This window comes from Siniperca chuatsi, linkage group LG12, assembly GCF_020085105.1.
Source record: "Siniperca chuatsi isolate FFG_IHB_CAS linkage group LG12, ASM2008510v1, whole genome shotgun sequence".
Lineage (NCBI taxonomy): Eukaryota > Metazoa > Chordata > Actinopteri > Centrarchiformes > Sinipercidae > Siniperca > Siniperca chuatsi.
The window spans coordinates 18,874,510-18,898,369 of record NC_058053.1 but is presented as its reverse complement, the minus strand read 5'-3'; the positions used below and the strand labels follow the sequence as shown (position 1 = coordinate 18,898,369).

General features: G+C 39.9%; 1 long non-coding RNA gene across 6 annotated transcripts in view; it reads right to left on the bottom strand.

Moving 5' to 3' along the window:
* Nucleotides 1-23,172, bottom strand: part of LOC122885666 — a 41,446-nt gene extending 18,274 nt beyond the window's left edge. For 5 of the 6 annotated variants that reach the window (XR_006380160.1, XR_006380162.1, XR_006380158.1 and 2 more), the window contains exons 1-2: nucleotides 22,805-23,172; nucleotides 22,635-22,728 (exon numbers count right to left, since the gene is read on the bottom strand). This is a non-coding gene — a long non-coding RNA (uncharacterized LOC122885666). The remainder of the gene's footprint in view (nucleotides 1-22,634; nucleotides 22,729-22,804) is intronic. The other variant, XR_006380163.1, reaches the window with a different exon arrangement.
* Nucleotides 23,173-23,860: the final 688 nt, after the last annotated feature.

Genomic DNA, 23,860 nt, shown 5'->3' with positions numbered 1-23,860 from the left:
TGCTGAATGCATTCAATATATCCTATGCTATTGGTCTGTTGGTGCTAAAGTTGAGCCACTGAGGAAGACTAATCTCATTTCTACCTGAGCCCTGTCCAAATGTGAACAACTGGTACTCTCTGAAGCGATCACTGAACAAATCCAGTCATGAAAAGGAGAGAGAAGTTTGTCTCGTATGCTTATTTCAAAGAAGAGGAGAGGACGATGAGAAAGAGGATGAAAGCAGTGATACAAGGAAGGAATCATTTTGCATCTAATTTTTTACAGATACAGCCTCCGCATCATTTCTAGTCACCACCATCAATCTGAAGGCCTGATTGGTTGGTAGTAGCTGCCTTTCTCCCTGAAGGTTGTTTAACAATGGGAAAACACAGGTACAGCTTTTATGACTAGCCCCCCCCAACTCCCTCATGCTCCAATACTCTAACACTCGACCTGCTCTCTCTCCATTTCTCTGTAGGCCCAAGACCTTGACTTGTTCAGGGTAGATTGAATGAAATAAGAAGAGTTAAAAAAACTGAATAGAGACCTCAGCCTGTGGGTCTTTCTCTTTCGCTCCGTGTGTGGGCTAAATGATTCATCCACTAAGAGACGCTAAGTGTTGTTATCCCTGCTTTATGTACTCTCTGTCCTGCTCCATGTAGCTTGTAAAATGATATTTATACACCTGAACTTTAAGTACTTCATATGACACTGTGGTAGCCATAAAGCAAAATAATGGACAAGGAAACAGATCCAGTATTAAATGATGTTTCCTGTTTTCTCCATCTTGTTTACGTTAGGCTCCTTAAAGCCATACAGGATACAGAGCTGTGTGAGAGAGGGCTGTATGCATTATGTTGCATGTATCATCGTATTCTATATGGAGAGTGGATGCATTTGATGGCTGTTTGTTTTGATAAGGTTAGAATCCCTGTCACTGTTCTATCTGTGGATTACTACATAAATAATAACATAAATAATCTGTAGACTAATCCCATCTCCTAATAAGTAGCATCATAGACTCAACGCCTCCACTTTGACAGCCGCCAGACGACAGTCCATCAGTACACACCCCCTTCAACATTATATTGTACCACGTGGTTTAAAATGTCAGCTGAGTGGCAGGGAAATCTCTGTATAATACACTTTAAACTGACATTTTCATGATTGTGTCAAGGGGATGGTAACATGGATAAAATTGTCTATCATGGTAGATGTAATTTTATATCACCAATAGCCATACATGTTAGACATACTCTATTTTCTGGAAATTTAACCAGATGTAAATGTCTGTTTTCATCTAATACCTGATTCGCATAATTGCGAGCAGAGATATTGAAGGGATAGTTAACTCAATCAAAGCAGTATAACAAAAAGCAGTCGACAAGTCTATATAATGTCATGGCCCTACCCTAACTGTGACTATTACTATGATGGGAAGTTAGAAAAATTATTTCTTAGTGACAACAGTAGCAGCTACCTGATCTGTTGCTCTCTCTAACCCTGCACTTTCACTCCTTATTGTCCTCCATAGAAAAGACTGCAATATGGGAAAAAAAAACTGAAACAAATGAATCCAATTCAACTTTACTGATATACTGGGTGAATGAAGTAACACTGAGAGGACAATAACATACTAATGCTACCCCTGAACTGTAAAGCACCACCTGTTTGTCCCAGACCTGCACCAGCCTCCACTATCACCCTGCTTTATCTGCACCCACACTAAGCCAGTTACATTTCAAGACGTGTTTTTCTCTGTTTTGGCTTAACATTCAAACGAAGCCACTGTTTTTCTCCTCAAGAACTAAGCTTTTCAAAGACAGTCCCAAGAGGGGATACATCATAAAAATGGCAGTGGCTTATGAACGGGGAAAACTGAGCTTTTTGGAAACGTGGTTGTGTTACAGAGAATTGGCAAAGGAAAATGCAAATTCATGCATATTTCCATCCACTACTGTTGTGCGAATTTTAGAAGTTGAGTGCATCAAGATTAACCGCTGGTGGTGCCAAGTCTCCAGTCAGGTGTCATTAATTCATTGCAGAAAAAGAGGACGTAACGAGATGACGTAATTAAAAGCGCACCAGTCAAACCTAAAATGGTGGAAAACAATGTGGTAAACGTGATGGCAATTATGTTTCATGTATTAATTTGAGGAACATTACAGTCTCTTCATCGCTCCACACAGATCTGATGTTTTTGTCTGCCGATATTCTCTTCAGTGGAGCGGAGGCTTCAGTGGCTGTTTAAGTCACATGCTTCATGTACGTCATGATTTATTCGCCAAGTCTGTTTCCATTGTACGGTCGCATTTTGCTTTTATTGATACAGCAACTTTTCCACCTCAGCCAAGTGTAAAAAGTTTTTTACAATATTTCAAGTTTTTTATTTTTTAGCTTTTTTTAATGCGCATCCATAAAATGTGACACAATCCATTGTGGGATCCTTAGTAGAAAGTTGTGTACATGCAATGGATACTACTTTGTTCATCCCTTTGTGGGATTTTTTTAGGGCACTATACAGTAGAATGCATACATTTACACTCCAACTTTAGACACTTAATGTTCTTTCAGTAGTGATATTTTCTGTCATGAGGGACAACTTATCTAACAGCTAGTCTATACTTTTGTGAATCCATTTTTCTTGTTACTGTACAAACTCATTTTCACAATACCTTTGGTCTAAATCATGTTTATGGTATCTTATGTTTTCCTGATTTGTTATCACTATTAAATTTGTTGTCCAATACTGTTTTCATAGTTTCACAATTGCTTCCAGTGAAAACCTCAGACAATCTGCTGTCTGCAACCGTATAGCTCGTTGCATACAGTAGCTGTGCACCTACACACAAAGTGAGGGCAGAAGAGAAACTGAATATGTAAATAAGAACAATTAAATAATGCTGGATTAAAACACTGTGGGTGATCAATGACCACAGGACGGGACAGAACGAAGGTTTACCCAGCTGAGACTCAGCAATGTAACAGCAATGATGTTTTTTTTTTTTTAAAACATAAACAGTGTTTCAAAATTAGCTGGCTAACTGTGGACATAGTCTATTGCTCTTCTCACCTCGAATATCTCCAGCCAGCCATCCATCCACCAACCCTCAGCTCAATCTCTCACAGCCTCTGCTGCTCCGACCCTTGGGAGGACTCATGCAGACCAGTTGATTAAAAATCACTTAGTGGAGAACACAAACAAAGCTGTCAGCCTTTGGCTTGCCCTTGGGATTGGGATGAGGGGGGCAGAGGAGGGGTAGATTGAACAAGAAGAGATGAAGGGGAGGAAAAGGAAAAGAGACACTTAGCGGGTTGAGTTAGATTTGAAAATATTATTAACTCATTATTTCTGCATTAACATACACTTCCAAATCTTATGTAAGCAGCATAAAAGTACATTTTAGGCCTACTGTCAGACATGGATCACACTAAGGTTCCAGTCACAGCCCTGATGTTTTGTTTCTTTTTTTGATTTGAAATCCAATCATCTTTTCTTCTTTATGTGAAGGATGCTCGACTCAGTAGACTGACAGAAATTGTGTAGTCAAAAGTAAGGGGTGATTCGGGTGGTGGATAGGTTTATATTTACTTTTAAATTCAATGACCCAGGTTCATTTCCCAACTCATACAAGAATATTTCTCTTATAAAAGAAGTTTTCACATTTAGGTTAGGTTTTTTTTCTCGATTTAACCATGAACATGAACTAAATCAAATTGCTTAATTGCCTAAACTTAAACTTAAAAGACCATTCCAATTGGCATGGCCCATTGAATGTTTTTAACCTTGTTTGAGGTAAGCCAGTAAAGTAAGCATTTTGTCTGCTTAATATATTTTAAGCTACTCTGTTGTGGTAATGTTACTGCAAGTGGGAACATCCTTGAAGCTTCCTTGGCAGTGTGTTCATGGAAGCTTTGACAGTGAGAGTTGGCTGTGCAGTGGTATTGCAGTTATGAGCTTTGTTGGGAAAATCAAACACAGAGGACAGTAAATAAACATGGGCTCATATTTCAGCATCCCTAAATGCACACAGGGGATGTTTTCAAAAGTGTTCTCTGAGATGGATTACCAATCACAAGCAACTTTGACGTCTCTGCAAGTTGGTTTTTACTGAAATTAAAGGAAATTTTAAAGATCTGTGTTTTATAGATAACCTTGAAATGTTTTTTCTTGCCTCAATTTAACCATTAGCAAACTTTTTGAAGATACAAATACGTGGCAAGGACACATCCAATTTGTGCTCACACAAATCAGTCCCATAATCCAGTACCCTACAAAATGTCAGCAAATAGAGAAAAATGCCCACCACAATTCCCTAAAGCCAAAGGTGACATAGTCAAATAGCGGGCTTGTGCTTGTGCCACCAAATATAATGACACTGACAGCTGAAACAATTAGTCAAAAATTAATTGACAGCTATTTTGATAATTGATTAATCATTTTTCAAGCACAAATGCCAAACATTCCATACTTCCAGCTTTCATTTGTGAGAATTTGTTGCTTTTCTTTGCCTGATGTGATAGTAGGCAATTAGACATCACCTTCAGTGTCAAATTGGATGGGGCTTTTTCCACTATTGTCTTACATTTTATAGACTAAATGATTAAATCTAGAAATCATAGATTAAGATTAATATCATTAGATTAAGCAATAATGAAAATAATGGTTAGTTGGAGCACTAGATTAAATAATTTTTTATTTAAAATGCAAAACAAAACAAAAAAAAACACACACACACAATTGAGCTGAAAAGTTTTGCTCACATCATACAGAAAGCTGAGCTCTACACACAAGCGAAATATCAAGTTATGGCCGTTCCACTTCAATTACTGTATGAGTCAGTCAGCGGTTCACTGCTGCAGAACCACAGGAGGCAAGAACGGATCAGCTGGTTAGAAACTAGATGTGTCAACACATGATGACCGTTACTGGTCTGATCGTATTGTGACACCCATTACAGCCGTAATTAGTGAGCACATGTGAGCACACACACACACACGCACAAATAGACACAGACACACACACAGCTGCCACTGACAAGGGTAGGGCAGCACGGCTCCAACGGTCTACTGGCCTTCACTACCAGATGGTAGTTCCCACTGGTTCTCCTGACACACAGACACACACAGACACACACACATACACATTTCCATCACTTCAGAGGACATTACATTGACTTACATTCATTTCCTGGAGACCTATCCTAACCCAAACCATTACCACTACTTGCTTAACCCTTACCCTAACCTTAACCCTAAACAAAGTCTTCACCCTAAAATTTAATGATTTAAATTATGGGGACTTGCGTTTTTTCGACAAAAGGAACGCGAGTCCCCACAATGTGAATGTGTAAACAGATTTATGTCCCCACAACATGACACACACACACACACACACACGGCTATCCTCACACATTTAAAGGCCACATTTTTAAGTGAAGATGTGATATGACACACACATTTATTGTGTACAAGTCCTCAATAACAGTCATGTTATATAATGTTGCCATTGTATTCTGGGTTGAATGACCTCCAAACTTTTGCCATTACTGAAAATAAAGCAAAAACCTGAAAGACTTTACACTTGATTTGTATTATACCCCAATAAGGGCCACACAGGAATACCTAACACCGACCTGTGTAAACATCCTCAGCATATAGAACCAAGGTGAGAAGTGTCTCTGAGGAGGAAAGTTCAAAGACAAATTGAGTGTACATAGTAAAAGTACAAACAGACAATGAAACAGAGATAACAGGTATATGAAGAGAGGAAAAAGGAAACAATGAATATGGAAGACTCCCAGGCTGCAGGAGCAAAGTCACTCACTCGTTATCCCCACTGGGGCCTTTAAGGGTCAACTGAGAAGAGGCACATTGGTGTCCAGTACATTGTCTGTATAGACAACTGGAGAAAGGATGGAAGAGACACAACCTTGTTTGGTGAATTATACATACATTCACGCACACACACACACACACACACACACACACACACACACACACACACACACACACAGGTTATAGTCTCTCACGTCGACCCTTCTCCCCGCTATTGCGAGTCTCCATCTTATTTTTGCTGACCTGTATGTGAAGGGGTTGACAGAGGTGAGCACACAATCTCACGTCGCCCAAACACAGAGAATTGGATCACCCCTGGGCTGACCTCCTCTGAGCAACGCCTCGCCTATCTGCACCCTGTGCTGTCGGGGGGACCGTTTAGGGCAGACGGTGACCCCTGCTTGGCCCCCGGGTCCGTGGCTTCTCTGCCTCGGCTGCCGGGCAACATGACAACCTATACAAGGCCCTGTCAAACACATGATTGACATGTCCCCACCCATCTCGACCAACATTCACACCCGCGCTGGCAAATTACCCCAAAACCCAGACAGACGACCATATCTTGGCTCCCTATTTGCTCTCTTGTCATTTCCCATATGTTACACACACACACACACACACACACACACTCCATTTTGTTATGGATTAATTGTGTCAAATAATGTAAAGCTGGGGCTGATGCTGCAGGTAATAAGAGATGAGTATTATTTTCGTCTGACTGCATCAAGGTTATGCAAGCTGAACCAAGGCCACAGGTCTGGCTCACTTTAAATGTAAGAACAGGTTATGTGGTGACTTAATCAGAACAAATAGACTGTATGTTATTTAGTCACTTTTAGTTTTTCCATCCTATTGTGATTGATTTCGTTACTGCTGCAGGGCAGTCTGATCACGCACCGCTCTTCATAAATCATAATGTCTCCCATGTCTTTGCTGTACCTGCGGTGGAGATTGGCACACACACAAACACCAACAAATTGCAGGCGCACATACAGAAAACCCACACACACAAACACAAAGAAAGAAAAACAGCTACAGTACCCCCTACATCAACAGTGGCCTAGATAAACACAATACACACAAAAGAGTCACCCCATGAAAATAACCCTCCATCTAAGCATCACTGCACTTATCTACTCATAAACATAGGGATAAATCAATTCAGTGAGAAACACATATTTTTTTCTCTCATTTGAAATTACAGCTGCGGGACCAAAGCTAGCACGATAGCATAGGTCAAATTCACTAACCTCTTCTCTCCATGGCAACAGTCTACCTCTTACAAAAAAAAGGCTCAGTGTGGTTTGGTGAAGTCATTGTGAGATGTTTTTCCATGACCTGCGAATGTATGTGTCATGAGTGTGTTGGTGTGTCTTTGCATGTGTTTTCACAAGGACACAAGAATGTGTACATGTAGGCCTAGATGTGTATATGTACATGTTTATACATTCACTCGAAGGTATATCTGTCTATCTGTGTTTGAGAGTGCATGTGTGTGTGCGATGACAACCCTGTTATCACAGCGTCTGTATTAGCATTGCAGCGTCTCACCGCTTTGTTTTACTCTGACCTGTATAATCAGTGTCACATTAGCAACACAACAAATCAAACGCTGCGAGTTTCCCCCCACAACCTCTCACACACACGCACACACACATGCACACCGCATGTCCTCCTTCATGCTCCCAGCTGGCCACCATACTGTGTCAAACAGATGCTAATTAATATGATAACTAATACCTATTACACAACATACAAAGCTCCAAAACCACTAATTTAATTTCTTCTTATTCAAAAGCAGAGAGATGAAAAGAATCAAGAAAATATCTTCTTCCTGTTTGTTTCACAGCTAATACAGTAAATATCTGAGTAGATAGTTAGATTTAAGTATACTTGAAGATATATTAAAAACAAGCTCAGTTATTAAATCCAGTTAAAATTCAAACAAAAATCACACCGTGGTCACTATTGTCAAATTTCAATATTCTATATCAAAGTAAAGGTTTCCTCTCTAACTAATATGCTTGTGCTATTTGACAAATAAAAACAACGTAATATATTAGAACTGAAATGATTAGTCAATTTCTATTAGTCGATCAACAGAAAAATGATCTGCAACTATTTTGATAATGGATTCATTGTTTAAGCTTCTAAATTGTGTGGATTTGCTGGTTTTCTTTGTCTTCTGTCATGGTAAACTGAATATTTTTACGTTTTGGAGTGCAATTTAATGACTCTCCTTGGGCTTTAAGAAAGTGTAAAAGGCATTTTCCCCTACTTTCTGTCATTTAGTAAACAAAAGGATTAATCAAGAAAATAATCTGCAGATTAATTAATAATGGAAATAATAGTTAGTTGCAGCCCTATAATATACTGATAATTAACATTTTCTGAAAGCAAGTGACATTTTGTTAATTACATGTAAAAAAATAAAAAAATAAAATATATTTTCGTTCATAAACATACTGTTGTTTTGTCTCTTTGCCCATGACAAAATTCAATTAAACAAGGTAATTAAACAATTAAACAGAGTTTTGGACAGCAAAAAGTGAAAGTGATAGGTATTTGTGTTTCTTTCTCTTTTAATAGATGTCAGAAACTGAAAAACATGAAAAGCTTCTTTTTTCCAGCATTGGTGAAGAGTACAGTAAAAGCTCTTCACAGAGTGGACAATTAAAAATAAAAAAAGCACATATTGCCCTATGCAGACTCCTGTTCTCCTTTTCTGATGTATGAGGAGGAAAGTCAGCATCCGCTCAGCTCCTTCTACTGTAAACCCTCCAGTGTTGAAAAAAAGGAGACGAAAGTAGAAGAGGAAGGAAGAAATTGAGAAGAGGGGAGAAAAACAGAGGAAGGAAGGGAGAGAAGACAGACGTAGACAGATGGGCAAAAAGACAAGTGCGGAAAGACAGACGGGAAGAGGGAGCTGAAAGAAGAAGGAGAGGAGATAGAGGGATAGATTGAGCGAGGAGAAGGAGGCGTACTGTAGGAGATCCAGCTGACATTAGCGGGTGAGTTTATGAGATGTGATGATTAGCCAAATCCTGCTAATCAATGACACATTCACATGGGTTCCTGCTCTGTTGCTAAACACTAATTGGTCTATTCTGCAGCAAATAGGGAGATGCTGTTTCCCACTTCACTGTAAGCAATACAAGCTGACACGGGGGCACACACACACACACACACACACACGTGTCAAAAGTTACTTGCATGCACATACTGTACATCTGTAGCAGATTCTGGTACATAAAAGGTCAAATTGAGACTGATTCAATTTGAGAATGGATGAGGAGCAGAGGATCCTGCTCGACTCGCTCTAACAATAAGGAGAGAATGGGATCCTGGAGCGGGCCAGTTGAACCAGCAGAAGGGGCGGGGGGCCTGGAGACGGAGCCTTAAATTCAATTTCACTTTGTTGAGTATTTAGATAATGTCTCCTAATGTAATGCTGGGCCGTGAGTGGATCCACAGTATAGCAGCCGCAGTCATTAATCAAAATGCAGCAGCAGCGCCACCACTGTCCAAGGACAGGCACTGCATCACTGAGCTGAAATCATTCACCTGAAGACTGGATACAGGGAATATACCTGGAGCTGCTTTGGAAGCATAAGTGTCTAAATATTAACTTTATGTTTTTCTATTAAAATCATCTACTGAACCTATAAATGATATATATAAATTACAGTTTAATATACAGATGCAATAACATGTAGGCCAAATATTATCCATCACTGTCAAATGTAAATCTAAGTAGACTACATATGTGTATACATGCATGTACTGTACATAAAACACTATATACTACTATTACACTACCCATACAAAATTCCAGCACTCTCTGAACTCACACACACCCTTTCACTATTTGTAACAGTTTGACCTGTATATAGACATTATATGATGTTGTCTGTTTGTTGATTTTATTTATATACAGTTTCTCACCAAATTGTCTGCACATAATAGCTATATGTTTATCTTTGCTCAGCTTTGTTGTCCTTGTTTTGGCTATTTATTAATGTGTATAAGTACACTGACAGCCACTTGAAGCCAAATTCTTTGTTTGTGTAAATATAATTGGCCAGTGAAGCTGATTCTGATTCTTATTATTGAGCAGAAATAAGAATCATAAAACTTGAATTTGTGGAGTTAAGCACAGATTTTATGCAGCACTGACATAATAATTTAGCAGCAATCATTAAGGCAGCATGCTACTAAAAATTACCACATCCAGCCAATACACATTATAACCTCATTTTAGTTCCTGAAAAACATTCATATGTATTATTTTTATTAGTGCATCAATTAGTCCGAAAAATTATGAACAACAATTTTGACCATCAATTAATCGTTCAGGTCATTTTTCAAAAAAAATTCCAAAGATTCTGTGGTTCGAGCCTCTACAGTGTCGTTTTTTTCAGTTTTATATCACTGTAAACTGAATATCTTAGGGTTTTGAACTGTTAGTCAGACAAAACAAGCAATTTGAAGAGGTCACCTTGGGCTTTGGGAAATAGAACAGTCATTTTTCTGACATTTTATAGATTAAACAGTCAAAAAATAAAAAGAGTAATTGATAATGAAAATAAGTTGCGGTCCTATTATTTTCAGTATTTTCATAAATTACAAATCACTCAATTCAGAGGATGGTATTTTCAGAATATTTTCACATACACATCTTTCAATCTCTCTCATACAGTACACACACACACACACACACACACATATATATACATACAGCACACCCACAGCACAACGAGTATGGTCAATGCGGGGTTTATTCCTCTCTCAGTGAGTGCCGGTGGTTAACAGTGCTTTGCGTTGAAGAGGAGGACAAGAGGAGGGTTCACTCAAACACATGACTGTTACTACCTAAATATTAGTGCAGGGACTCTCCCTCTCTCTCTGAGTGAGCCTCAGTATGTGATAGTGTGTCTGTGTACATGTGTGTGTGGATGTAATTATGTGCAGAGGAGAGGCTGTTTGGGGTAAATAGAGTTGCAATTATTCTTTTAACCTGTTAGATTGTCAGCCCCACTAACACACAGGGCCAGGAGGAGACAGAAAACAGACAGAGACAGACAGATAAGTACTGCATTTAGTGACAAACAGTGGCACACATTTGACTCAAAACTAAATGCCTAAATTTCTCTATGACATGTATTATCAGAAATCTGATTTTGTTTTTCAGTCATAATGAATGGATTTTAATGATTATATGTCTGCAAAAGAAACTCCAATGTATGCAATTCAAAAAAAAATTAAACTTGATTTAAAATAACAATAATTGTAGCACCTGTGACCCTGAACAGATTAAAGAGAAAAGCAATGAATGACTGGATTTGTGAACATTTATTTAGTTGTTACTTTTTGGCCATATTTCAAAACCCCTCGGATGTACAAGAGTGTTTAAAGCAGGTGCTAGTTTTACAGCTATAAGTGATTTGATTGCTGTGTGTCAAGACATGATATCAGTGAATTGATTTAATTTGCGATACACTTGCTGTTGACAGCTGTTTGACTGAGCTGAAGTGTAATGCTCCATCAGCAGCAAATGGAGTAACCCATTCAACACCAATACTGCCGCATTAGAGACAGGAAGTATATTTTATTTTCCCTCAATACTTTCTAAATGGCCTCATAGCAAAACTGATGACTAGCTTTTGAATTATTATATTTTCCTCCAAAGTATTCAGGTGAGAGGAGTGTAATTCAGACCTTATTTTGAATATGCTCTGCATTTACCACAAATAATGTTTTTTTTATTTAGTAAATAAATCAGAAACTTATTAGCCAGATATTTTAAAATGTACAGCTCACTGAGGAATCAAAGCACATCCACTATCAACTGTTCAATTCTGGGTGATGCCTCATAATCTCAAATACATTTTCAAGAAATATCACAGCCTTTTTCCCCCTCTATCTCTCTTGCTATATTTTGCACACACACACAGACACACACCATAGGCTAATAATGTTATCGTCTCAGATCACCAACTCAGCAGATCTCTACCGCATGTCACCTACGATAACTAAAAGCATGCATGCACACACACACACACACACACACACACACACACACACACACACACAGAGTTCGGTGCCTCTTGTCAATAGGACGTTAAGGGTTTTGGCACTAATGACCAGTGTAGAGATAGGAGAGGTTAATGTGTTGCTGTGGGTGATCAAGATAAGACCGATCCCTTTAAGCCTGTGGACAATGAGACAGTGAGAAAGGGAGAGAGCATACAAAAACCAGTGGTACAGGCGAAAAAAAAAAAAAATACAGGAATAAGCAAAAGCCTTCTAGACAACATGGAACTGTTTGTGTAAGACTCACTGCTGTGTGTAAACTACTGTTTATCATATTTGATGTATGAAAAAGTGGATTCAAGCAGATTCGGTCCATCAGGGCTGTGCACATAAATATGCACACAGCACAGCAGAGCACTAAAAACTCAATAGCCAGCACCAACCAGTCCAGCTTTTCACTGAATGGGTTACCAGTGCAGCTGAAAATAGAGGCCAAATATACGACCCTGTCTCGCATTCAAAAGGACTTTATTTGGACGCTTTGTGCAGGTCAGTATATGTGTGTGTTCATATCAATACAACATCTACAGTATGTGTATGTATCTCTGGTGATTTCTTTGTTCAATGTATTCTTAGCATCAGGGGGTAGATACAATTTACGATTGCTATTTAAGTACTTTTCTCAGCCTCAGTGCATGCATATATGTATCTATACACACACACACACACACACACACACACACACACACCTTCCTTCCTGTGAGTGAAAGTAACATAAAATGGCTGCCCCCCCCATCTGTGTGGCCGGCTGGGTTGGCTGACATTTGGACACTTGTCAATCATCTCTTTCAATAGCCAAGCGGCAGGAAAAATGGAGTCAGGGGGTCAGCAACTCAGTGTATCGCCATGGCAACGACTGCACTGAAGTTCATAGCCTGCTGGGACTGTAGTTCTAAGTGCGTGCATGTTTGGTTGTGTGTGTGTGTGTGTGTGTGTGAGAATGTCCATTTTTGTTTCTGGTTCGAGTGTGTGTGAGTGCGTCCTTGTGTGTCCAGTTGTTCCCCATCAGCCAGAGGCAAACACTCCTCCCATTTTAGCTCTTCCACCTCTCACCTTGCAACCTCACATGCAGCTTTAGCCTTTTCTCCCTCCTTCCCTCTCTCCCGATTTTTTTGTACCTCCCTCCTCTAACCAGCGGGTCAAGAAACAAGGCCCTGCAGGAAGTACAGCATCCAAAAAAAAAAAAAAAAAAAAAGAGAGTACTTAACCTTTAACCACCTTGGCCTCTCCCTCTCTTTGCCCTTCCGCCTCTTACCATTTTCCTCTCTCTTGCTGGTGTGTGTTTCATTGTGATCCTCCACTTGTACCCGCTGTACATCAAATTGTTTTCTCATCTTTTATAGTTGTGCTTTCATCTGTTCACTTGTGCTGCATTTGGACTTTATGCTGAGTGGGTAAGAAGCGTGCATGTGTTATCACATACTGTGGTTCACATACAAACAGTGCTGTGTTCAGCCAAAGCACAAAAAAACAGGGAGATTGAGTGTGCAAACACAGCCAAAACAAACTATGTGTGAGTCTGCGCCACTGGTGGTCTGTTTATGGGATGAATACGAAGGATAATTTGTGTTCTCAGTCAGGGAAAATAGCTCAGATTGAGCCTCGGAGGACAATCCACTGACCCGTTTACCGAACACTTATCGCAGAGAGGTTCACCAGCACTATTCATCTCCTGGGGCTCCAACAGCCACACATAAGCAGGCAACTAGTACCTCCTATCTACCCAGACTTTAATGACAGCACAATGTGCAGTGACAGCAGCCACACAGTAATGAATTTAATACAATGCTCCAAATAGCATGAAAACCTATAGCTCTGGAAATAAATAAAATTCATGAAAATGTTGACATACACAACATTCACACAGCGGTTTGTTGCAGATTTTAGGGATTTGATGATAGTTTAGTTAGAGGGCTAGATGCCAAACTTCTGTTGCATTAGATTTGAGCACAATTGTTTCTTTTTGGCACAACAAAAAATGCCTCTTTGAAAAACAAAACACTGGCCGACAGGGTAAAAAAATAAAAAAGTTCACCGGCTGCTAGATGTATATTAATTTAGTGTCCTTCCTCTTACTATAACTAGTGACTTTTTATGAGTAAAATCTGCTGCTAATAGCTGTTTGATGTGGATTAACATGCTCCATTACCCCAATGTACCAACACTGCCAGAATCATTACAGAGCACACACACACACACACACAGATATACACACTCCATGACACAGACACCAGCATTGCTCCATTCAAATCTCCCCCCGACAACACGTGCAACACATACACTTCTTCGTCCAACACTCTCCCTCTTCCCAGTCCCATCAATGGACAAGGCCTGACTGGAATGGTGTAATTCTGGGGGATAATTCATGGATAATTTTGGGATAATCTCCAGCAAACCATTCGGAGCACTGCCACCCAGTTTGCCCGCAGCCTGATTACCAGGCTCCGAATGCCAGCCACTTGTAGTGACCAGCACCGCCAGCAACCACTTTGCTGCATGCAAATGAACAAAACAAACAAGGACCTCCAGCAGGAAACATTCAGCTCCGCTCGGACAGATATTCACTAAATACCGCAGGTTAATGAAAAGACACACACACACATAAGTTAGAGACAAACAAATATAAAACACTAATTTAAAGACATCTCATTATATGTAAAAGCATGCATGTGGAGAGCATACACACCTAGCCCCTTCCATGCCCTCCGACACACACGCACATCCAGACAGCTGAGAGGATTTCCATTATGTATGATTGCCATCTCGTGGTAAGAGTAACTATATGATTAAGAATAAATGCATAACCTTTACTGTGACATGCAATTAAATATTCATTTTTACAGTCTAACATTCTTAGTCAAGGCCAAAACATAAGAGGCAATTTCTCTGTTTTTCTTTCGAGGACCAATCTGCCTGCTGACATTAGGCTAGTGAAAGCAGTGCTATCATTTAAAATACTTAAAAACACTGCTAAAGCATTAACAACAGCACATTAGCACAAATTTACTGTGGCATGATAGCTTAATGTAAAGTTTATATCTTCACATTGTTAAGATCTATAATAATTTGCATAAATGCCTTGTGTAAACTGAGCACATACCTTCAGCTTTATGTTGAATTTGGTCTTGGAAATGCAAGAGGTGCTGCAATTCTGGCTCATATGTTGATAAATACTGACATCTAGTGGCTCAACCTAAAACCTCACAGTGTCAGGTGCATATGTTTGGATCTAAGTAAATACCACCACCTCTTGGCCAATGCACCCATGTAACAACAACCAAAAGATAACCATTTCTTGATTTTTCTTTCATCAGTACATAACAGAAATCTATTCCAAGAACATTTTAATTGCCCCACATAAATCACGCGCTTGAAAAGTAATGAAGTGTTGTGCATTCTTAAAAGGATACAAAGTGACATGTTAACTCTCCTGTAAGACCATGACTAATTATATAAACAAGTTATCCCCCACTGAACTTAATTTTCCATATTTGGCAATGCATTCACAGTGAGGCAGAAGGCTTCACACACACACACACACACACACACAAAGCTGTGTGCAGTTTAAATATGTTAGTACAGGTATTTAAAAAATGTAAAGACACAACTGCACTGTTACACATAAAGCCTGCCATTTTCAGTTCTCAGTCTTGTTCCATTTGATATTCTGCATACCTCAGTGGCTCTTTCACTGCTGAGAAGTTGCACATAGTGTTAACAGAATAACTTCTAATAAGTCCCAGACTGTGGACCACAACTAAACTGTGTGTGGATTACTTCTCACACTTGACAACACACTTTGTATTTTCCTCCATACTACATGCACATGCAGATCAAATCTTTCCTATCTGTGCAGGAGCATGCAAACACCCCTGACACACTCAGGCAGACAGCATACAAACTCCTTTCAAGTCCACCCAAAAAGTACCATTTCAGGTTTACTCACCATTAGTTAAGACCTCTATCTCTCTCTATCTAATCAGAGGTGTTTACAATTTCAGTTTAGCCTCATGTCCTCAACATCCACTCTCTCCACTGTCACAAAACTCTGTCCAGGATATATTGTTGTACTGAAAAAAAGGATAAAAATTGAAAGTAAAGGTTGCAGCATAGAGGAAGTGTTTTCCCGAAGCATCCAGAGGAATGGGTGTCTCCAGTCCTACAGTTTGTAAGAATCGCTCCACCATTAAAATGGTAAAAAGCCTGTAACATGAACTGCAACAGCTGCTCAGAGAAGATGCAGGAAGCAGGGTCCCCCTTAGTCAGTCCATCACTCCACAGAGCACTTAATTCCAGCACTGTTTGAGAATGTCGAACAGAGAAACTCACTTCTTTAAGAGTGTGTGGACTCTGAGGATCATCTCACAGAAGCAGCTTTGACCTGACCTGTACGATTACAGATGATAACAGTGAAAGATAATCTAGATAGACTGATGCATCAAAGTGGCATGAAGGCTCACCTGTTTTTTTCAGCCACCCATCTCAGCCACCCATCGTGTCTCCAGGCAGTGAAAGCCCTCCTGTCATTTTTATACCACCGCAGACACACTGGTCTCCTCTCCTCTCTCCTCTTCCCACCTCGCCTTGTTAGACACTGACTGCTCTGCTCTCTCTCTGCACTTGACCAATCCACTCCATCAGCTCCACCACTCTCAACTCCACACAGATCTGCACTGTGCAACCTATTCCATTTGTATGATACTCTCACTCACTTGCCTTCTCCCCCCACTGCTGCCAAACCTGTGGGCTTAGAGGCACTCAAAACAATTTCCCAATCTCCCGCCCTCCTCGCCTCATTCTTATCTTGTCTATCTCTTCTATTTCCATCACTTTCACCTAACTCCCACTCAGTTTTCACTCCTACCCACTTTTAGTCCTTTCACTTCCTCTAATAAGTCCTCTGCCACTACCCAACCATTACCAATTTTCTCTGACCCACTATTTGCTATTAGCCTCTAGTCTTCCTCCTCCCCTTCCTCTTATCCCTCCACTCTCCATCCCTGTCTCTGCCTATCCTCCTTATATATCCTCAGCCTTCGCTTTGCCTTCTCCCCATCTCCAGCAGCATGAATATATTATTATCTACACAATGGGGCCCTGCTTATTGTTTATGAATTACCAGCCTTGCGGCCAAACAAAGCCTATTTTCATAAGAAACCTCCATTTCATTTCAGCTCCAATTAGATTGGGGGCTAAAGAATAGGAGTCCTCAGGCCTCAGCCCCTAAGGATGGCAGGTCCATTCAGCTTCATTCAATGGGGCCTTATTGCTTTCCCATACAAAAGAGCACGTGGATGGGCTTTCAGACTGAAACACCAACCAAAAATGACTGGGAGACAGTACTGTACAATAACAAATCTTTAAAGAAAGGACACTGAGTGCTTATCCTCCCATCCATCAATTCATCCCTCACTCTTCGCTTTCTTCTTCTCCTCTCTTCGTATATTGTAAGACCTGGACATTAATGACAGACAGTTGAAAGAGAAAGGGAGTGAAAGAAAGAGAAGAAGAAAGAGGCAGAGCAGCTCAGTTTTTCACAATACATGTCAAGTCTAAATGATCACTGGCTGCTGAATAGACAGATGGAAGGGAAAAGAAGTGAGTCGTGTGTATGTATGTGTGTGTGTGTGTGTGTGTACAGCTGATTGATTCTCTGCTTTGAAAAGAGAGAGAAAAGAGTGAACGAAAGAGAGAGGAAGACCTTGATGCTTTTTCTGAGCTCCACAATAGTCGGGGGGCCTGAGCCTTATTGTGGAGCACCCACAGTGACAAGCTGTCACTCCATCCTGGTAGGAAGAAAGAGGCAGAGAGAGTGAAGACGGGCTGGGGCAGGTCAGAACCCTGATAATACACGTCTGCCTCTTCAGTTCACAAGTTTCTCACCCACCAGACACTTAACAGGAAGAAGAAGGCTCTTAAAGTTTCTCCTGGTAAATTGGGAGTAGACATAAAGGAAAGTTGGGGCCCTAGTGTTACAGCAATGTGTACTTATGTACCTCCACCTGGAAAGAAGGTAACATCAGCTAAGAGAGCCAGGTAAACTTCCCAGCTCTTTTCATGCTCCGGTTCATTATTCGGGACTGAGTGGCAGTCGGCCAGCCAAACACTGTGCGAGAGTCAGGCCAACAAGGTCAGAGCACGACAGCGCTGGCCTGGCTTTATCTGCCAAGATCTGCTTCACAGGATGAATGTGAATTGTGCCTTTGTTCTTATGAAGGAATATTCAACGTGAAACAAAAGGCAACTGTTTTCATTACTAATGAGTGGACAAGGTGTGAGTCACAGTGAAAAGGTTGACATCTGTGCTTATTCATCCAACAGCAGCAGAATGGGATCATCTCCCTACACAAAGCTTGTCACAATTATCAGGGTACACAATAGATTTCAAAAGGCTGGTAGTTTCGAAAAGAGGTGGCATACACACAAACATACTGTATACACACCCATGCTCATGAATGATTTTTTGTTAGGTCAACAACAAGGTGCAATCAATATCATTGCCATACAAACCTATCTTTCTACCTTTCATATGGCTTTCATTTAATTCAAAATGCCACTATGTGTCATTTTCATTTCAAAACTTAATTTTCGACTGAACTAAACTCGTTTCAACTTCAGTTCAGTCAGCCAACTCATATGGAACAGATTTATGAACAAAGAACATGTACTCATATAAGTGAATACACCATCTTTGGCACAGCAGAGATTGGGGAGTGACGGGAAAAAAACCCAAAAACGAAGTGAGTAAGGTGAGACTCTGAGCTAACAGGCAGGTACTGGGGCAAAGATGGGACTTACAAACAATGGCGGCAGTAGCAGAAAGTGTTTGCAGTAGTGTTACAGAGGAGCGTGTAAACGGGCAGTGCAGCAGCAGGAGTGTAGCAGAGCAAAATAGACAGTACAGCATTCACTTTTAAATAGACCACATATTGCAAAGGCTGCATTGCTGGTTATTTATCAGTTTTCAGAGACCCCCGTAACTCAACATTGCAGTTTCCAGAGGAGCTCAGGTCTCTCAGGGTTCCCACTTTTTTCTAGAGATCATTTTCAAGGACTTTTCCAGGACATTTTCAGCGATGATCTAGCTGGTATGACAAACAGGGATTGCGCGACACTAAGTCTGATTTAAAAGATGGCTAGAGGACAACTGTTTTACTACTATCTCCTCTTACTGTTGCTTTTTTATTTCTTGCCTTGTTTTAATGCCCTGTTTTAATATTGTTATTATATTTTTACTTTTTATAGTATTTCGTCATGTTTTATTTTTGTTTCTTTTGGAAAGCCCTTTGTGCTCTATGCTTGGCATAGATTATCATTATTATTAATTTATAACCTGAATCCCTTTTTTCTTATGAATTACATTAACCATTGCTGTCTGGACAGCATTAACTGAATAGCCTGAACATCAATAACACAAAAAGCCTACAATTTTGCCTACTGACAAATCTAGACTGAACTTTACATCCCTAAATGTATAATTCAAAATTAGTGGAGTTTGTTAGGATTATTAAGTGCCACTGACTCTTACCAGTTTATCACACCCTTTACTAGTAATATTAGGTGAGTCTTTAACAAGGCTAATCACACCTGCTGTGAGGCATTTAAAAGTTAAACATTTCATGTCATGTTATAGTCCATTTTACCTTAACAATGCAGCATTGCTTTTGAAGAGACAATGCTAGCAAAGTAAAAAAAAAAAGTACTGTTAGCTATTATTTAGTTGTTGTTTGACTCACATAGAATTGGGCTCCCATTCATTGTTTTGATACGGACCTCCCATTCATTGTTATTCAACTCTCTCAACAATGTCCAACACACATTGCTCCTAGCCTGAGTTCAATCACAAACCTTAAACCTTTGCAGGCAAAAAAAGCTAGCAAGCATGTCAACTTTAGCAACTGAACCAAATATGCAAATATATGCAAATATGCTAATATATGCAATTTAACATTATTCAACCATTTAAAACAAGTTGGGAAGAAAGCAACATTTATCTATAAACCTAATAAAAACTACCCCACTTACCAGCTAGCAGTGACTAATATTTACATTTGAAGGATAATGTAACTGACATTATTTGGAGTTTCACCACCTAAGTTGTAATGTCATCCAACCTGCATGTGCTACCATACCCCCAAACTCATTCCCGTGGCCACGCCTTAGACCTAGTCTTTACTTTGGTCCTGAAAACTCCATCTGTGGAAATCAGGGACATGTTTGTATCCAATCACCTATGCATTGTTTTTAACTGTGAATTACAGCTGCTAATACTGTCTTATCCCGCTCTAAATACACACACGTCCTTAATGAGTATAGTGCCTCAAAATTCTGTACACTGTTAAATTCTCCTGGCAATGTGTTTCCCGATTCCTCCAACACCAACGAGTTGGTTGATTATTTTAACTACCTGTGTTTTTCAACCTTAGATCTCATAGCTCTTCTGAAAAACAGACCAAACCCAAAGACTAGAAAACAGCCATGGTTAAATAACAGTATTCGAAGCTGTAAAAGGAAATGCAGAAGAGCAGAACGCAGATGGAAGAAATCTGGTCTCCAGGTCCACGTTGTGGCCATGAAAGAGTTATTACTCCTTTATAATAGGATGGTGAATGATGCAAGAACATGTAATTTCTCTGCACTTATTCCTGCCCATCAGCACAACCCCAGATTCCTATTTAAGACTGTGAATCAGTTAGTTAACCCTGCCTCTCCTTGTGCCCCTGCTGATTGTGATGCTGATTGTGAAAAGTTTCTTTTTCACTTTGCTGGTAAGGTGGAGGTAATAAGATCTGATATCACCCCCAATCCTGCCTTAGATGTGTGCCTTAGATGTGGATCACCCACTCAGGGATTCTTTGAGCAATTTTTCTGCTGTTACTCTGCCTGAACTCGCAGACATCATGTCTCTTATGAGAGTATCCCCCAGCCCTCTGGACAAAATCCCAACTAGGTTTCCCACCCTCCTGGATAACTATTGCCCAATCTCCAAACTGCCTTTTAATTCAAAGATTCTCGAAAAACTTGTACCTAAGCAGCTTCTTGCTGCTGTGGAAAACAATAACACCTTTGATAAGTTCCAATATGGCTTTCGTCAACACCACAGCACTGAGACAGCCCTTCTCAGGGCTAATGACCTTTTAATGAATGCAGATGCAGACATATACTCAATTCTTGTGCTGCTGGACTGCTGGAAGTGCTGCCTTTGACACAATTGATCATGGCATTCTTTTAGATAGACTGAGACACTGAGTGGGCATATCTGTCACTGCACTAGACTGGTTCTCATCTTATTTGTCCAATAGGAAATTCTGCGTCAGCATTAATAACATGTCATCCTTCTCCCATATCAAGTACGGTGTGCCTCAAGGTTCAATTCTGGGACCAATACTGTTCTCCTTATATACGCTTCCCTTGGGTGATGTCATCCGCAGACATGGCATTTCTTTTCATTGTTATGCGGATGACACACCGTTGTACCTCACTGTCAAGCCCACTGACCTTAGTATGCTGAGTTCTCTGCAGGACTGCCTGGATCATGCCCAATCATGTTTTTCTCCCCTCAGAAATGACAAAAATCCAATCTATTTTAAATCTTAGTGATGCAGAAACTGTTGTACATGCTTTTATCTTCTCATGCTTTGATTATTGTAACAGCCTGTTCACTTGTCTTAATCAAAAAACTTTGACACGACTGCAGCCTGTACAGAACTCAGCTGCTAGGCTTTTAACCAGGACCAAGAGGTACGACCACATCACACCTGTTTTAGCCTCTTTACATTGGCTCCCTGTTTGTTTTAGGATTAGGAAACTATATTTTAGACCTTGTAATCCCGTATGAACATTCACATAGTTTGAGATCTTCGAGCAAGGGTCTTCTGTCTGTTCATGAGTCCAGGATGAAAACTAAGGGGGACAGAGCTTTTGCTATCAGGGCCCTGAGGCTCTGCAACAACTTGCCCGAAGAAATTAGGTTGTCTGAGTCAGTGTCTTCGTTTAAGTCTCTTCTCAAAACACATTTTAGTGCTCTATAAATAAAGTTTTATCATTATTATTATTATGTGACGACTTGGGGGTGCATTCACAGCGTTTCCACAACATAACGGAGAGCAACCTATTCAAAATACTCTCATGCATAAACTATCAAACATAACTTGGCCCTTTCAGATGGCAATGTTATCTGCTTTGGGGAGCTCTGATAGACAGCCTAGTAGTTCATTCTCAGCTAAAGGAAAATAGGAGGATGTTGAAAAAATCAGGACAACAAGATCTTCCAGGACATTTTACTTTTTCTCTCATTTTCCATGTGTTTTCCATGACTGGAAAATTGGTCAATTGTTTTCCAGGTTTCCCAGGACGTGTGGGAACCCTGTCTCTCTTGGGGGAGTCTCTGCTCCATTAAGTGGCCAAGTAAGCCGTGACAGTGAGATGACACAATTTCAGGACCTTAGAACTGACACACCTAAATGGAATGCAATTACGCTTGTGCTTTTCCTGCTATGATATAACAAAATGTCAGCTAGTAAATTAAACTGACAATACTCCATGGTTTGGAAAATATCTCTCCTTTGAAATGTTATAGTGTTATACAGATAAGCAGCAGTACAGCAGTGTAAAATGTAGAACAAAGACTCAGCAGCAACCTCAGCCTCTTCATTTACTGATATTGCTAAGTACAAAAACACCAAGTAAACAGAAACAAGACATCTCAAGATATACAGTACCTGTATGCACACACAGTACTAGCTTGGTGGAGTGAAGTAGTTATCCCTGGCATCCCAGTGGTGTCGTTTGGGAATAGGTGCTGAAGGTCCGAATCTGCCAACAGAGAGGAAAACTCTTCTTCCAGCTTAGACAAACAAAAATTAAGGACAAACACTTAAGGACAACTCACATGACAAATGGCCGGAAATTCTAGCAACAGCACGGAATAAACGCACTTGTTGTTAACAGGCAAGTTTGTGAAATGCTACCTGAGCAGCAGAAGTAAGTTAATGTTAGCAAATAAACAGTGTAGCAGCAACATGGCAGACATAAACAGTCTAAAGAGACCGCCTTTTGCGAAGGGTGCGTTGGATATTTACTGCAGTGAGTTGAATGTATCACGTGTGGGCGGAGTAAGAGTAACTGTTATGAGTTGTTCAACAGTATGAACTAGTTCCCAAACTGCTGCTTATAACCAAAAATTAGGTCCCAAAAAAAAGAGAAAAAAAAGAAAACAATCGGCTAATACTTTTGTTTTCAGTATAAGCATATTGACATTACAAATACCTTCAAATGTCGGAGCCAAACACTCTTTAACTGAACAGTGCCTGAAAAAGTTATTGGACTTGGCTGATTTCCCTCCCACCTGCTGTGTTATGAAAATTCTAAACCGTTGGCGACTTCAGTGACGTCATAGCAAAGGGGATTCTAGAATATTTTGTTTAGTTCTATATTTTGTTGTATATTTGTTTCCACTTTGCAGCAGTGTCAAAAAAAGCTAATATTTTCACAGTGATTTAGTGTTTTAAAATAAAAGGATAGGCCTATTAGAGGCCAGGAGAGGGGTCAATACTATTAAAGACATGTATTCCAAATATTGGGTGGGATTTCTAACTCTCTCACTGATATATTACTCATTATATATACACACTACTAGGCCACATGGTTCCAAACCTGTAGTTTTTAACCCCCAAATGGGTCCCAGGGTAAATCTGAGGGGTCACAAGATGATTAAAGATCTGTCACACAAAATTTATTTTAGTTAACTTTTTTCTTTAAATAAAAACAAGCTAAAACAGGAGAGTAAAAGTTACAGTGCAGTGTAAGAAATTAATCATTATTTATATTAGTGAGGACTAGAGCAGCAGAGTTCAGCTGCAGCTGTCTGATCGATTTTTTGGAGAGACCTGTAAAGACAACACAAGTTTTTCCAAATCCTGCTGAGACATAAATCCTTTAATCATTG